Here is a 16,518-nt window from a genome sequence, read left to right on the forward strand (position 1 = left end):
AACCGTCGGCTCAGGCAATCCTCTCACCTCGGCAGCCCAAAGTGCTGGGATTATAGGTGTGAACCACTGCACCCGGCCTTGCCTGTGAGTTACTATGACTGACCAATCAGACACAGAAATGTTGCTGTTTGCTTTATCCTCCCATTTTATTCATTGAGGGGAAGTACCAGAAGCCTGCTATAAATGAGGTGTGATGTTAGGTTCTTTAAATTCAAGTCTTACAATAATTTTCAGGTTCATATTGTTATCTATACTTTAGGAAGTGTTAATGATGGTAATAAAGACTTTGGAGTCTGGACTGCCAGACTTGGGTTTGTAGGGATGGACAGATATGATCCCTTCCTCACCCATTCTAAGGGTCCATCAGCTGTGCACAGTGGCTCATGCTTATAACCCCAGCACTTGGGAGGCCTAGCCTGGAGGATAGATTGAACACAGGAGTTCAAGACCAGCTTGGGCAAAATAGTGAGACCTTGTCTCTACAAAAAAGTCAAAAAGTTAGCCAGAAGGATCACTTGAGTCCAGGAAGTCGAGGCTGTGGTGAGCATTGATCGTGTCACTGCAGGATAGCCTGGGCAACAGAGTGAGACCCTGACTGAAAAAAAAATTAAAATTAAAATTAAATAAATAAGGGTCACAGTCAACACTCCTATAACAAAAGACAGGTTAAGAGAAAAGCCTAACAAATGTATTTAATCAAAATTTTATGTAACACATGAGCCTTTAGAAATGAAGACTCAAAGACCCCAGGAAAATTGTCGAGTTTTATGCTTAAATTCAATGAAGAATGACAGTCATGTAGAAACATGAGTAGACAGAGGGGTATGATCTAAAATAGACTGAAGGGGGTGCCGAGTAAGGCCTGCCTGTTTGGATTTGTCTTGTTTTCTCTCTGTACAGTGATCCTTCTTTCCAGGAATGAGATAGGACCCTCTGGAATGGTGGTCTTTCTTTTTCTTTTTTAGTTGGAATCTCACTCGGTTACCTAAGCTGTAGTGCAGTGACACACTCACAGCCACCCCAGCGCCAACCTGCTAGGCTCCGGCGATCCCTCTGCCTCAGCCTTCCAAGTAGCTGGATCTACAGGCGCGTACTACCACGCCCGGGTAATTTTTTTATTTATTGTAGAGATGAGGTCTCACCAAGTTGCCCGAGCTGGTCTCCAACCCACAGGCTCAGGCAATCCACCCGCCTCGGCTTCCCAAAGTGCTGGAATTACAGGCTGAGCCACCAAACCCGGCCAGAATAATAGTCTTAAAGAAACAAGGAAGAGAGGGACCTTTCTAGGTTTTCTAGCTTCCTTTGGAGGTAGGGAATTCTGGTTTTCATGACATTGGGAAGAAAAAGAGAGAGACAGGAGGGCAGAATAAGGTCAGAGAGATTTTGCTTCTGAGGTCTTCTAATCTCCTTTAGTTTAAAGTACCAAGTGTATAAAAAGCATCACACTCTGGAGTATCATGAACCCCAACAGGCTCATACCTAATTATGTCACTACTCAAAATCCGTGCAATCTTGAAAAAGCTCTCCATTTTTCTAGGATTTGGTTGGTCTAGTTCCTTGAACAGAGGAGACAAGAAGAATTTAAGACCTTTTCTATCTCTATAGTTCTATGAGAAATATTATACAACCACACATCCAAGATTTTATAGGACATCCCAACTCCCAATGTCTATTTATGCCCATTAAATGCTGAATTCAGGCAACATCATCATCATATCTCTAAATAAAAAGAACTATCAGAAGTAGAATAGGAATGATAAGTGAAGGCTAGGAAGAATGGTGTTAAAAGATAATTAAAAAAAAAAAAACCAGAGTAAAATTATGACCTTCATTCAGATACAAAAATGAACATGTTAAAGATTTGCTTCTAGTCATTAATCAAAAAGAGAACTCAGTAGATGTTATAACCAGCTCAAGAGAAGGTAAAGACACATATTTAAAGATCAAGAATATTGAAATGAGTATGCAAGTGGGACAAAACTAGTTTTTCCAGAAGTAGAGGAGGGAAGTCAACTGAACCTATACCAGACAGGGCAAAATTTGCAAGTCTATCAATTACCAACAACATACAGAGTTGTAAAAAAGTTCAAAGACAACCCAAGCCAGGACTCAGATCATAGGAGGGGTGTGCTGTACTCGGACAATGCATAGCTTCCCATTTAAGCACAGTTTTTGCTTCTTCTCCCCCCAGTGAAAATAACTTTGATGGGGTTCAGAACATGCTACCCCAACAGACAACACCTTGCACACTGAGTATTTTAAACTGAAAAAAAATCTAAGAAAGCAGCAGAAGCAAGATAACCTCTCTGACCTTTTCCTACCATCCTTTTCTGAAGCAGCTCAAGAAACGTAGGAAGGATTTTTTGACCCTCCCGTGAAGTAGGTCATAAGATCCTCATATGTGTGGTGCCCTCTTATACCTGAAAGAAAGGAACAGTCTTATCTCTGAAGATACAGGGGTACAGTAAGAATCCGAACAAACAGGTCTTGTTAAGTACCCCGAGTTTGTTATCAATAGATCATACCTTTTTATCCGATCATACTTCTCCACAATTATCCTCTTTATCAAATCTAGCATCAAAAGAAGAAAAAACAGGTTTACTCACTTCTTCAGGTCTTGATTTTCTTATGAAGTCTCCCATGTCACATAAAACTTAAATCAATGTGCTTTTTGTCTTATTAGTCTGTCTTGTGCTATAGGGGCCTTCACTATAAACATAGCAATAGATAAGGAAAATATATTTTTGCTCCCTTACAGTTTCATGTGAAATGTGATATTTCATTGTTATTTCCGATTCTTTAATAATATATCAAGGAAAAGATCTCAGTGGGAGCTGGGATATGAGCAGGGACTACCTGGGAAACTCTCCAAATAGAATCACTACCTCTGGCCGGGCGCGGTGGCTCAGCCTGTGATCTCAGCACTTTGGGAGGCCGAGGCGAGAGGATTGCCAGAGACTAGGGGTTCGAGACCAGCCTGGGCAACTTGGTGAGACTACATCGCTACAATAAATTACAAAACAACTAGCCAGACATGGTGGAGTGCATCTGTAGTTCCAGCTATTTGGAAGGCTGAGGCAGAAGGATTGCCTAAGCCTAGCAGGTCCATGCTGTGGTGGCTCTGAGTGTGCCACTGCACTCCAGTCTGGGTAATAAGAGTGAGGTCCCAAATCCAAAAAAGCAAAAAAATCACCATCTCCAAATTGAATTGAGGATTCTAATAAATGTTCTGAATAATTAGAGTTTTTTGAAGTTGCAGTGAAGATTGGAGGAGACCTAGAAATTCAGCTGTGTGTAGTCTTTATAGCTACAGTAACATTTCCTGGTCCTTTGAGGAGCCTTTTGTGATTTTTCTTGATGTAAGTGTCCTGAAATCATTAAGAGTTTTGTGCCTGCAATCCCAGTACTTTGGGAGGTGGAGGCCAGAGGATTGCCTGAGTTCAGGGGTTCGAGACCAGACTGAGCAGCATGCAAGACCTTGTCTCCACAATAAATTAAAAAATTAGTTGGGCAGGGTGGCGTATGCCTGTGGTTCCAGGTATTTGGAAGGCTGAAGTGGAAGGATCACCTGAGTCCAGCAGGTTGAAGTTGCAGTGTCCATGAGCATGCCACTGCACTCTAGCCTGGGAGACAGTGAGACCTTGACTCAAAAAAAAAAAAAGAGTTTGGTTCACCAAAGGCTAAAAACCAATGTGCACAATGAAGGCACAGAAAGCCCAACAGGAAAAAAAGGGAATTAAAGACATAAAAAGAAGAAAAAAATAGGATGAAGAAGACTAGAAGTAGAGACTGAGAAGGGATTCAGCTGGTGCAGAGGCATCCCAAGGATACCTCCTTGATAGAATGACTTTGTTGATAAAAATATCGTTTCAAACCCATGCCCATGAAGAGTAGGAGTAAAAATGAAGCTTTATTTCTAAAGCTCTGCTGCCTTGTAGATTCCCGCCTCCACTGGAAATCAAGTGTGGTCATGTTTTTTACTAACTTATCACAGCAGATGTATTCTAGCTCCATTACAATGGTATGAAACGCTCTCATACACACTGTTCCTGCAATTTTACACCTTAGATTTTTTTCCTTTCTTCTTTGCTTCCCTCCCTACACAAAAATTAAAAATAGAGAAAATGACAAACCGAAAGCTTAAATTGAAGTCTTTTTTTTTTTTTGAGTCAGAGTCTCACTCTGTTGCCTAGGCTGGAGGGTAGTGGCATACTCCCGGCCCGGCCACCGCAGCCTTGACCTGCTGGTCTCAGGTGATCCTCCTGCCTTAGCCTTTCAAGTAGTTGGAACTACAGGCACATACCACCATGTCTAGCTAAATTTTATTTATTTATTGTAGAGATGAAGTCTCACCAAGTTGCCTAGGCTGGTCTCTAACCCGTGGGCACAGGCACTCCTCTCACCTCGGCCTCCCAAAGTGCTGGGATTACAGGCATGAGCCACCACACCCAACTTTGAAGTCTTTTTAAATTTTAATTTATTTTAAAAACTCACAATATTGAAAATGGACTAGACTAAAGAAAATATAGTTATTATGTAGCTATAATAAGGACATTTATGAAAATGTCAATTCAGGCTTAGTTCAGTGACTAAAATGAAAAAGAAAAAAAAGAAAAGTGGAGAATGCTTTGGTGGTTCTAGAATGATTGTGAGAATCATCACAAGAATTGATAGCTCACATGAAGGAAAGAAGGCCTCCCGAGGATCAGGGTGGACTATATCTTTTATCTAGTGGTTTATAACCTGCCAAAATATTAATCTGGAATCACTCTTGAAACAAAATTTGAAGAAACAAGGGGTTCAGGACATGTTTCCCCCAAACATGGCATCATGGCATTTGAGAAAACAGTAGAAGCAGAAAAGCCACTCTCTCCTTCGTCTCGTCCTTCTCCTCTGGAGCAGGTCATAAGACCCTCATTCAGGAGGTATCCTAACTCAGAGAAAAGAAGTATCTTTATCTCTGAGGACACAGGGACACAGCGAAGAATCTCAACAAACAGGCCTTGCTTAATCCTCCCCAACTTCATAGATGACCATTAGATCATAACATTTTGTCCTCCAATCATACATCTTCATGACTGCACACGCAATCAAATCTCAGCAAAAAACCTGCAAACTTACCTATTCTTTCTTTATAAAGATTCCTATATCACATAAAATTCATATTAAATAAATTTACATTTTTTTCTTGTTAATCTGAAGGGTCTCGGCCATGAACCTAGCTATAGGTAAGGAAAATATACTTCTTTTCCTCTGTAAAGTTAACTCTTACACACAAACATATCAACTTGAGATGGGAGACAATATTATCTTCACTAAATCCTTCTGGAACCATGAACACCAGGAAAAGAGGAAAGGCCCTGTGGTTTTTCTACATGACATAGAGCAGATGGCCAACAAACTCCCTGTGGGCAGTGAATTCACTGTGTTTGGACAAGTCATAAAGGTTAAACTAACTAACACCATGAAACAAATGAAAGAATGCTACTTGAGACTTTATGAAGTCAAAGTTTCAAATAAATTCTTTGGTACAACACAATAGCTGCTTCCTTTTTATTGTTTTAACCTAAGGGATGAGGAAAAATAAATCAATGTCAGTTTTTTTTTTCTTTTTAAGTTTCTGGTAGCTCAGCACAATATATAAAGAAAATGAGAATAATCATTTGTTTGTGAGAAGAGAAAGCCAATAAAACTTACAGAAGCTTCCTTCTAATAGTACAATGACAAGGTTCAGACAGACTACCCCAAAATATGGTGCCTGCAATATGAAATATTTTAAGCTGAAGGAATTTAAGAAAATGGCAGAAGCAAGAATGTCTCTCTGATCTTTCCTGCCCTTTTTTCCTGATGAAGATCATGAAACCTAGGAAGAATTTTCTGACCTGTCCTTGAAGTAGGTCATAAGAGCTTTGTGTAAGAGGTGCCCTCCTTAAACAAAAGCAAAAGGAACATCTAGAAAAAGGATTAAGACGGCTGATGAGAGGCAGCTAGAATGTGTTTCCCCTATGGAGTAAACCAAGAAAGAGATCATCTCCTCAGCACCCAGAGAGGAATGGGACCAGTAGCATGCCCTATGACTCATCAAAGAAGCAATAATAATCACACAGTGCAAAGAAGAGAAAAATCAGTCCACCTGGATTGGAACTAGCCAGACTCTTGATGGAATCATGGCACAGATCTGAATCATGGCAGCCTCCAGATGCAGTGAGGAAGGTGAGTGAGAGGGATTCAGGAATTCTGTGCTGCTGCCACGGACTTGGAGGGGCCCCTGAGCCTTGCAGGACTCCAGTCCCTCCTGGAAAACTGCCTTACCCACAGCCTTGCTCTGCTGAAACCCACTGTGGAGTGGTGCAAGGAAAAAAGAAAAAAAAAAAAAAAGAATCATTTCCCAGGGACTCAGCCTTTGCTGAGGATTGCTTTCTAGTTGGCCTGGGAGGAGACAGGCCCCATGGGCAAGCTCTGTGGTGGCAGACAGTTCCTGGCTATGGCAGATTGCCATGAGGACACCTGAGGCTGGCAGCACTTGACATTAGGAACGAAATGTCTGAGCTGAGTGGGACTCTTTGCCGTAGCAACCTTTCACTCCCAAGGTAAACTCTTTTGTGCCCCCTCTGCACGGCAGCATTACTCCAGTGACAGAAGACTCCCTCCCAGTTCCCACTGAGGTAACCAAGAGTGCACACAGGTGGAAAGCTTGAGCTTGTTCCCCCCAAGCCCCCCTTGAAAGGCTCAAAACGGAGAATTTGGGAAATTCTCACAGCCCTGCCCACCACCTAGGAGGAATAAGAGAAGGGATAGAGGGACAAAAAACCACCTATCGAGGACAATGTGCACGAGGGGAGTGGCAGGCGCACCTAAAGCCCAGATTTCTTTGCCACTATACGATGCAATCATGCAACCAAAAACTATTTGTGCCAGACTCGGTGGCTCAGCCTGTAATCCCGCACCTTTGGGAGGCTGAGGTGAGAGGATTGCCTGAGCCCGCGGGTTCGAGACCCGCCTGGGCAGCGAGACCTCATCTCTACAATAAATCAAAAAATTAGCCGAGCGTGGTAGCGCGCACCTGTAATTCCGGCTACTCGGAAGACTGAGGCGGAAGGATCTCCGGAGCCCAGCAGGTTGAGGCTGCGGTGGCCGGGAGTGGCTACTGCACTCCAGTCTGGGAGACAAAGTGGGACTCCAACTCAAAAAAAAACCACAAAAAAACTATTTGTAACCCTAAAGCTACTGAGATAAAGAAAAAAAAATTTTTTTAAAAGAACATCCTTATTTCTGAAGATGAAAGGTCACAGAGAAGCATCTGAACAAGGAGTCTTGCTACGTTTACCCCCAGTTTATTACTTTTTTATCCAATCATACTTTTTCACATCAGCCACTTATTCATCCAACATAGCATAAAAATACACGAGTTTGTCTGTTTCTTCCTATCTTTTTTTTTTAATGAAGGCTTCCATGTCACATAAAACTTATGTTAAATAATTTGTATGCTTTTAAAAAATCTGTCAAGCCGGGCTCAGTGGCTCAGCCTGTAATCCCGTGCTTTTGGGAGGCTGAGGTAAATGGATTACCTGAGCCCGCGGGTTCGAGACCCCCCTGGGCAGCGAGACATCATCTCTACAATAAATCAAAAAATCAGCCAGGCATAGTAGCGCACGCCTGTAATTCCGGCCACTTGGAAGGCTTGGAGGCGGAAGGATGGCCGGAGCCCAGCAGGTCGAGGCTGAGGTGGCTGGGAGCAGCCACTGCACTCCAGTCTGGGCGACAGAGTGAGACTCCAACTAAAAAAAAAAAAAAAATCTGTCATTTGTTGTAGGGGCTTCAACCTTGAACCTAGCAATGGGTGAGGAAAAGATATTTTTGCTCTGCTACAACATGTTGTTTAAAAAAGGAAACTTAGAGGTATTAGTCCTCTCCTGATCTTCCCCAAAAGCTATGAGGTGCACAGAATGTACCAAAATTGTGCTGCTTTTTTTAGATATTGTGTTTCAAATAGTATTATACACACAACTTCCAAGTGTTTAAAAAGCCCATTCAATGTTTTAAATAAAAGCAATTTAAGGAATGGGCAGAGAGCACACCACTAAATATAGCAGCATAATTACTTTCATGTAAATTGTCTCCTCTATATAGTGTTAGAACAATGAGAAAAAAGGTTTATCTTGACAACGTTTGAATAAGTAGAAGAGGTGAATTTGATTCAGAATGTTGATAACTTTACTGTCCTAGGGTAGGGTGGGGGCGGTGATCTTTTAATTTCATTTGCATCTGGGGAGTTTTCCATGGTGTATTCATTTGCTGGTGAGATCATGTGTCCCTGAATGATCAGATAAGAGACGATAGAATTACTAATGGTGAAAGGAGCCAGCACAAGGGCAAGAACACAAAACAGCTCTTCCTTTTCTCACCTAATCTGAATGGATCTGAATTTCAACCATCTCAACATTTTTTTTCCTCATAGTGATGGTGGGGCCATTTTCCAAAGCTGGATTAAGACACTGCAAATCGAGTTCTACAGATTCTTTTTTTTAAAGTAACATTCAAAGAAGGAATGTGATGTCATCAGCTGACTGACCTATCCTGCATTTTGTATGCATTTGTCAGTTATTGAATTGAGGGCAGTTTAAATCAGCCATCATTCAGCAGGCATCAGCTGTTGTCGAGGTACTGTGGAAATAAAAAACAGCACACAGGTCCTGTCCCTTAAAATTTTTTTTGAATACAAAATTATAAAGCTGCCATTCAAAGAAATGTTTACATTCATGATTAGAATAATGGTGTATTAAAGTTCAGGAGTAGAGGTGACTTCTTATCCTGTGCTGTCCTTTACGTAAATGTAAGGATTTACCTAGAGTCCTCCATGGACTGAAGTTTAATATTCTGTAGCACAAATCAAGGACTGGAAGCCAACACAAGGCCCTGGAACTAGGAAGCTGAACAGGAGGGCTGCCATGAGCTCCTGGGTGGTTGGCATGCAAACTAGACCATTGACCAGGCCCTTGTTTTCTTTGACTGCAAGCTTCCAAGTCTCCAGGAAAGGAAATTGTGTGCTTTTAGGAAAAATGTGGGAAACAACTGCAAGATCAGCATTTCATTCATATAGATAATGTAGAGACGATTCATAGAATGAAAAGTTCTAGGAATATAGGATGAGGAAAAGCTATCTTCTGTTGGTTTACGGAAATTTTTTAAAGGCCTGCTAGAAGTATGCAGCACTCAACAGGGAGCCAGGGAAGGCTTCTTATCCTTTCATCTATTGCTTGCTGCCCTTTTGGGTCAAGTACTTCCCTGGGATGAAGGAGAGCTCTAGAGTGAGCAACAGCATTCCAAACATGCAGTCGGCTCTGCTCCAGGTCACCCAGAAACACCATAACTCCGAATTGACGACTAGCCCATGGTAGTACAGCATTATTTGGTAGTGAACTCTCTCAGTCTGTGTAATGACACCTGGGCCTTGTCCCACACAGAGAGTAAAAGACACTATGAAATAGTCACAGTCTAGGCCAGGTGCAGTGGCTCACACCTGTAATCCCAGCATTTGGGGAGGCAGAGGCAGAAGGATTGCTTGAGTTCAAGACCAGCCTAGGCAACATAGCAAGACCTTATCTTTACAAAAAATTGGCCAGGCGTGGTGGTGCGTGCCGGTAGATGCAACTACTTAGGATGCTGAGGTGGCAGGATCACCTGAGTCCAGAAGCTCAAAGCTCTGGTGAACTGTGATCGTTCCAGTGCACTACAGCCTGGGCAACAGAGTGAGACTCTGACTCAGAAAATAAATAAATAAATAAATAGAAATAGTCACAGTCTCATAAAGAAAATAGAGGGGTTTTTTTAGTGGAACATCAGTGACTACTAAATAGCTATTCATAGGAAATGAAGCTCCTACAATGGAGAAATTTTTTCAGGTCTATTTGTCCAAAGGTGCAAGTATATTAGCAATAATCTAAAAATAAGAATGAAATTTTGTTTTTGGGGGGGTTTTTGTTGAGCTGTTTGCCCAGACTGGAGTGCAGTAACAACGCTCTCAGTCACCGTAACCTTGACCTGCTGGGCTCTGGCGATCCTTCTGCCTTCAGTCTTCCAAGAAGCTGGAACTACAGGTATGCGCTACCATGCCCTGCTAATTTTTTATTTATTGTAGAGATGAGGTCTTGCCAAGTTACCCAGGTGGGTCTCGAACCCGCGGGCTCAGACAATCCACTCGCCTCGGCCTCCCAGAGTGCAGGGATTACAGGCTGAGTCACCGAGCTTGGCCAAGAATGCAATTTTGAATGTATTCTTTTCCCCAAACCATCAGAATATATTCTAGTCTTTTATTCTTGTCTTTTATTAAGACAAGCACCCAAGTGAAAGCAGTATCATACCACTACCTACACAGGCCACTTTTCAACCACCAACACCCAAAACATCGTGCCTGAACTGTGGGGTGAAGGGATGTCCAGGCACAGAAGAGATGGAGAGTTGGGAATGAGGGAAACTGACAAAGACGAATTGGAGCTGGGCAGAGAGAGCAGGTCATCCCTAAGCTCCTGAACGCAATGATGGCGCTTGTATTGAGATAGGAATTCAAGACAAAGACTAGGTTTGGATAAAAAAGATTATGATAGGGAAGAATGGGGGGGGGGAGAAAGAAACAGCCTGAAAACAGAGAAAATGGAAACAAGTGACAGAACAAGAACCAAGAGCAAACAGGAACCAGTTAGTACATATAGGCTGAGAGTTAATCCTAGAGAGAGGAAAGAGGGAACTCATTCTTCTAAACTAGCAACCTCTAGCAACCTCTTGCTCTAAGCCAGGAAACTCCATACTTTAAACTAATGGACTGACATTCGTTGATGACTTTGCATGTCCCTAGCACTGTGTTCAGCACTTTCTTATACAGTGGGCCCTTGGATAACACTGGTTCGACCTTCACAGGTCTACCCTCAAGCAGATTTTCTTCCACCACTACCACTCTTGAGACAGCAAGACCAATCCTTCTTCCTCCGCCTCCTCATCCTACTCAATGTGAAGATGATGGTGAAGATAAAGGCCTTATGATGATCCACTTCCACTTAATAAATAGGAAATATGCTTCATCTTCCTCATGCTTTTCTTAATAACATTTTATTTCCTCTAGCTTACTTTATCATAAAAATACAATACATAATACATCTAACACACAAAATATGTGTTAATTGATTGTTTATGTTGCTGGCAAGGATTCCAGTCAACAACAGTTGCAGTAGTTAAGTATAACTCCAGAAGTTAAGTTTGTTTGTGGGGAGTCACAAGTTATCACAGTTTTTTGTTTTCTTTTAAGTCAGTTTCACTCTGTCGCCCAGGCTGGAGGACCATGGCACATTCACAACTACCATAGCCTCAACCTTCTTCAGCCATCCTTCTGCCATCCTTCTGCCTCAGCCTTCCAAGCAGCTAGAACTATAGGCACATGCTAACACATCCAGTTAATTTTTTTGATTTATTGAAAAGATGAGGTCTTGCCAAGTTGCCTAGGCTGGTCTCAAACCCCTGGACTCAGGCTGTCTTCTCACCTCTGCTCCCAAAGTGCTGGAATTAAAGGCATGAGCCACCACGTCTGGCAGTTATTGTAGATTTTTGACTGGATGGGAGTTGGTGTCCTGATTCCTGAGTTGTTCAAGGGTCAGATGTATGTTAGAATAACCGTTAATAGAGAGCAGGCTATCCTATTTTTATTTTCTCTTTTTCTTTTTTTTTTTGAGTTGGAGTCTCACTCTGTCGCCCAGACTGGAGTGCAGTGGCCGCTCCCGGCCACCGCAGCCTCTACCTGCTGGGCTACGGCGATCCTTCCGCCTCAGCCTTCCAAGTAGCTGGAACTACAGGCACGCGCTACCACGCCCTGCTGATTTTTGATTTATTGTAGAGATGTGGTCTCGCCAAGTTGCCCAGGTGGGTTTCGAACGCGTGGGCTCAGGCAATCTACTCACCTCAGCCTCCCAAAGCGCGGGATCACGGGCTGAGCCACCAAGCCCGGCTTTTCTCTTTTTCTGTGTGTCTGTATTTTCTATGTGTCTACAAGATAAGAACACTGGTTGAGATTTTTAAAAAAAGAGAGTAAGATTTAGAAGAAGGCTACATTTGGGAGTATGCATTGGGGGAAAGTGAAAGGAAAATAACGAGAGATAAATAAAAAGAATGCCAAGCAGTATTAAGTACCAAAGCTGAATATGCATGCTTCAATGTCTTAATGTTTTAGAAAAACTAAATACTATATTGACATAACCCAGGGTCTATAGCAGTTAGAATAAAAGAAAATTGCTTTCTTTGTTCTTAAAATGATTATATTGTTTAAAAAGCTAAACTCAAAAACAAAACAAAACAAAAAACTCTGAAAAACAGAAGTAGCTAGCAAATTTCTGAGTCACTGCTTGAAAATATGAAGGATTCTACATATATGCCCTTCTTGGGTCAATAGATTAGACACAAATCTGTGTTAGGTTGCTTCAGATACCCTGCAGTATTCCCTAGGGTTTAATTCTACAAATTAACAATTCTGGGAGATATGATTATTGCACAACTCATGAGCTCTCTTAACATGTGTTTTGTGAATCTCTGACAGGTGCAGTGCAAATGAATAAAAGCAATGTAGTCAGATTTCTTGATCATGTTTCACATTCTACCAAAATTAGTTGCAATAAACAGTCTTGGCTGGGCACAGTGGCTCATGCCTATAATCCCGGCACTTTGGGAGGCTGAGGAGAGGATTGCCTGAGCACAGATGTTCGAGACCAGTCAGGGCAACTTGGCAAGACCTCATCTCTACAATAAATCAAGAAAATATTAGCCGGGTGTGATGGCGCATGCCTGTAGTTCCAGCTACTTGGAAGACTGAGGCGGAAGTTTCGCCTGAGCCCAGCAGATCGAGGCTGTGGTGGCCGGGAGCATGCTACTGCATTCAGCCTGGGAGAGAGAGTGAGAAAAATAAAAAATAAAAAATAAATAAATAAACACTCTTGTAATGCCCAGCTGAACAAATAGGCTTATTCAACTTAAAAGGTATTTACTAGGCACACTAGGCATTGGAAACACAATGCTAGACAGTGGGGGATTACAATGATGACGACGATAATGATGGTGACAGTAATGATGACAGTGATGACAGTCTTCATGGAGGGCTTATTATGCACCAAGAACCGTTCCAAGGCTCCACATGCATCTATCTCAATAAGTGCTTACAACAACCTTATAAGGTAGATCTAAACCCAAGAGTGCAGAAGCAGAAATCTTTCTGAGGCTCAGGTCAGTGAAAGCCAAGCTTGGAGGAAGAGTGGTCTGTTTCTCCTTGCTTACTCCACGTTCACTGTAAAAGTGTTAGCAAGGAAAAAAATGAGCTCCGAAGTCACCAGGGAAATAAAGTGGACTCTGACAGAAAGTCTAGATACTGAGAAAATGGACACTTTTTTAATTATCATATCATTTTAAATTATATCCTATTAGATTATCTTGATTGTCATAAAGATATATTTAGAAGTGTCTCGAACAACCTTGAAAAAATTGTCTTGTGGGTCATAATGGTTAATGGGTAACCAAAGTCAGTCAGAAATAACCATATACACAACACAATCTTGTTTTTTAACCTTAAAATGTTTGATGAGGCTGGGTTCAGTGGCTCAGTTTGTAATCCCAGCACTTTGGGAGGCCGAGGTGAGTGGATTGCCTGAGCCTGAGGGTTCAAGACCAGCCTGGGCAACTTGGTGAGACTTCATCTCTACAATAAATCAACAATTAGCTGGACATGGTAGCATGTGCCTGTAGTTCTGGCTACTGGGAAGGCTGAGTCAGAAGGATCGCCTGAGCCCAGCAGGTGGACGCTGGGGTGGCCCTGAGTGTGCCATTGCACTCCAGCCTGGGCAATAGAGTGAGACTCCAAATCAAAAAAAAAAAGTTTGATGATACTGCGAGTGCTTCTGAGGAGAATGTGGGAGTAAATGTATAAAAAAGCATATAATTCACATTTTATTTTTGTCTCTTCAAAAAGAAAAGAAAGGAAGTTACATCTACTAAGAAATATTGTATGTTTATGTCCTACACTAGTTTTGGGGCCCATTTCTTCATTAAAATGTTTGGCTGTCATTCCATATCATTGCTGACATTGGCTTTTTTAAACCCTATCAAAAACATGTTAGCTACCGCTGGCAGCCTCCAGAGTGCCATTGTTATCTGTGGGGGATTGATTCCAGAACCCCCCACAGATACAAAAATCCCAAGATGCTCAGTCTCTTACATAAAATAATGTAGTGTTTGTATATAACTTAGATGTATTCTTCTGTATACCTTAAATCATCTCTAGATTGCTTATGACACCTAATTCAATGCCTACATATCACTTTGCATGGATTCAACATAGTGCTCAGCAGACAGCAAACTCAAGTTTTGCTTTTTAAAACTTTGTGGGACTTTTTTTTTTTTTTGCAAATATTTTCAATTTAAGGTTGGTTGGATCCATGGATGTGAAACCCATGGATGTAAGAGTTGACTGTATTCACATTTGTTGTACCATCTTTAGAGAAAAGCATGTAAATTTTAAAAAAAGAGTTTGCGCTTAGTTTATTAACATTTAAGTAATAATACAAGCAGTGTTGATTTGCTGACACCACCTTGGAAATATTTAAGCATTATTATAACTTAGCTTCACATTCTAGTTTTATCTCTAAAATTAATGCTTTTAGACTCAATTTATGCCTGTCAACAAGTAATGATCATAGATGGGAGCTGGCTCATAATCCAGAGGTACTAGGTTACAATGTGTTTCCATGGAAACTGTGTTTTATCGCATTTTCTCTTCTTGATTTAAGGCATTTGACAATCATAGCAACTGTATGCCAGTCTTCCCACATCATAAAAAATTTAAAAGCACAAACAACTAACAGGAAAAAAAAAGGAAAAATAAGGAAAATCCTCTACTGTTCTTGGACCTCACTGGAAACATAAAAAAGAAATGACAGTCTTATATTTAGCATGAACCTTTTGTGAATAGTTTATCTCTCAGAAAGTCCAGGAGTGTTGGAAAATTCAATCAGTGGTTAGTCATCGAGTGGACCTGTCTGCCTATGGTTCATTTTGTTTATTGCATCATATATCTTTTATGATCACTGGGACTTTAGCCTGAAACAGCATTTTCTTTAACAAGGACCGTGTTTCCTTTAATGTTGTTTATAGCATCTGAAACATTACTCTTTGAAATCATGGTACATTTTCCATTGAGCAAAGGTCTGCAACTGAATCTTGCATGAATGTGTTTATTCAAGAACTAGAGTTAAAAAAAAAATCCTCATCCAGTTCATGTAACATTAATCACTTTGCCAGTGTTCAGCTGAGGTCATTGCCACATTCCTAGCAGTATTAAGGCAAGTCAAGATTAATCACGAACATTAAACCTTGGATGAGGAGCACGTGAAAGGGATCTCAAATTAGACATTTCTTAAAAGACAGAGAAGGGACTACAGCAAAATGGGTTTACGTTGCTGCAGTTTGTCTTGGATACAACTTGCTTGCTTTTACTACATGTGGTCATACAACCATTATAAATCTGAAGGCCTCCTTTTTCCTATTTCTGGGAGTTTATAGGTCAAATTTAAGGTCTTTCTGAGCGTTCAAAATGAAGACTCATTCACCAAACATTTTTTTTTTAGTACATACTAAACACCAGACACCAGCTAGGAACTGTCCATGCCAAGATGAATGAGACACAGCCCTCCCTCTCCCCGACTCCTCTAAGAAGTGCACAACTCACCCAGGAAGACTGGAACCAGACATACACAATGGGAAAACAGAAAAGGGAATGGCTGACAGTGATGGGAAATCACAAAATACTATGGGGCACCCCCTAAAAATGGAATTATTATTGGAGGGCAGGCCCCTTAAGCACAGGCTTCCCTGCTAGGTAAATGTTCTAGGCACCCATTGGCATCAGTGTACCAGTTAGTGTTGTGAGAGGCTGTGTTCTGCTTCAGGGAAATTTTTTTTGAGATTCTTTCAGTGCGTTTGCCCATTTTATGATAGGAGACTTATGAGCACACCTGCCCACACGGCACTGAGCGTTCAGCAGTTTTTAACCAAAAACAGCATGATCTCCAACCCCCCCCATTCACCCAATCTGTGCTCCAAGTGACCTTTTTTTTGTGGTTTGTATCCCCAGATGAAAAAAGTCCTCATAGGGAAATGTTTTGCCCATGTGAAAGGGGTGAAACAAAAAACAGCAGAAGCACCAAAAGGCATCAGAACTGACAGGTTCAAAAGCTGTTTTGAGCAGTAAAAAAAAGCATCACGATAGGTGTATTGCATCAAATGGAGAGTACATTGAAGTGACTGAAGTTTAAACATGGAAGACTAAATATGCAATTTTTTATAAAGAAATTTTAGGGGTTTTTTTGGGGGGAGGTCCCCCCTTATACTGTACTAACATTAGAGGGATAGAAATGTGAGAAAAGCAATCCAGGCATAGAAAACAACATAAGGGCCTAGTAAGTATCTGCAGATTAATGAGTGATCTGATGGGTT

This window comes from Carlito syrichta, unplaced genomic scaffold (genome assembly GCF_000164805.1).
Source record: "Carlito syrichta isolate Samal-C Ts95f unplaced genomic scaffold, Tarsius_syrichta-2.0.1 Scaffold302362, whole genome shotgun sequence".
NCBI lineage: Eukaryota > Metazoa > Chordata > Mammalia > Primates > Tarsiidae > Carlito > Carlito syrichta.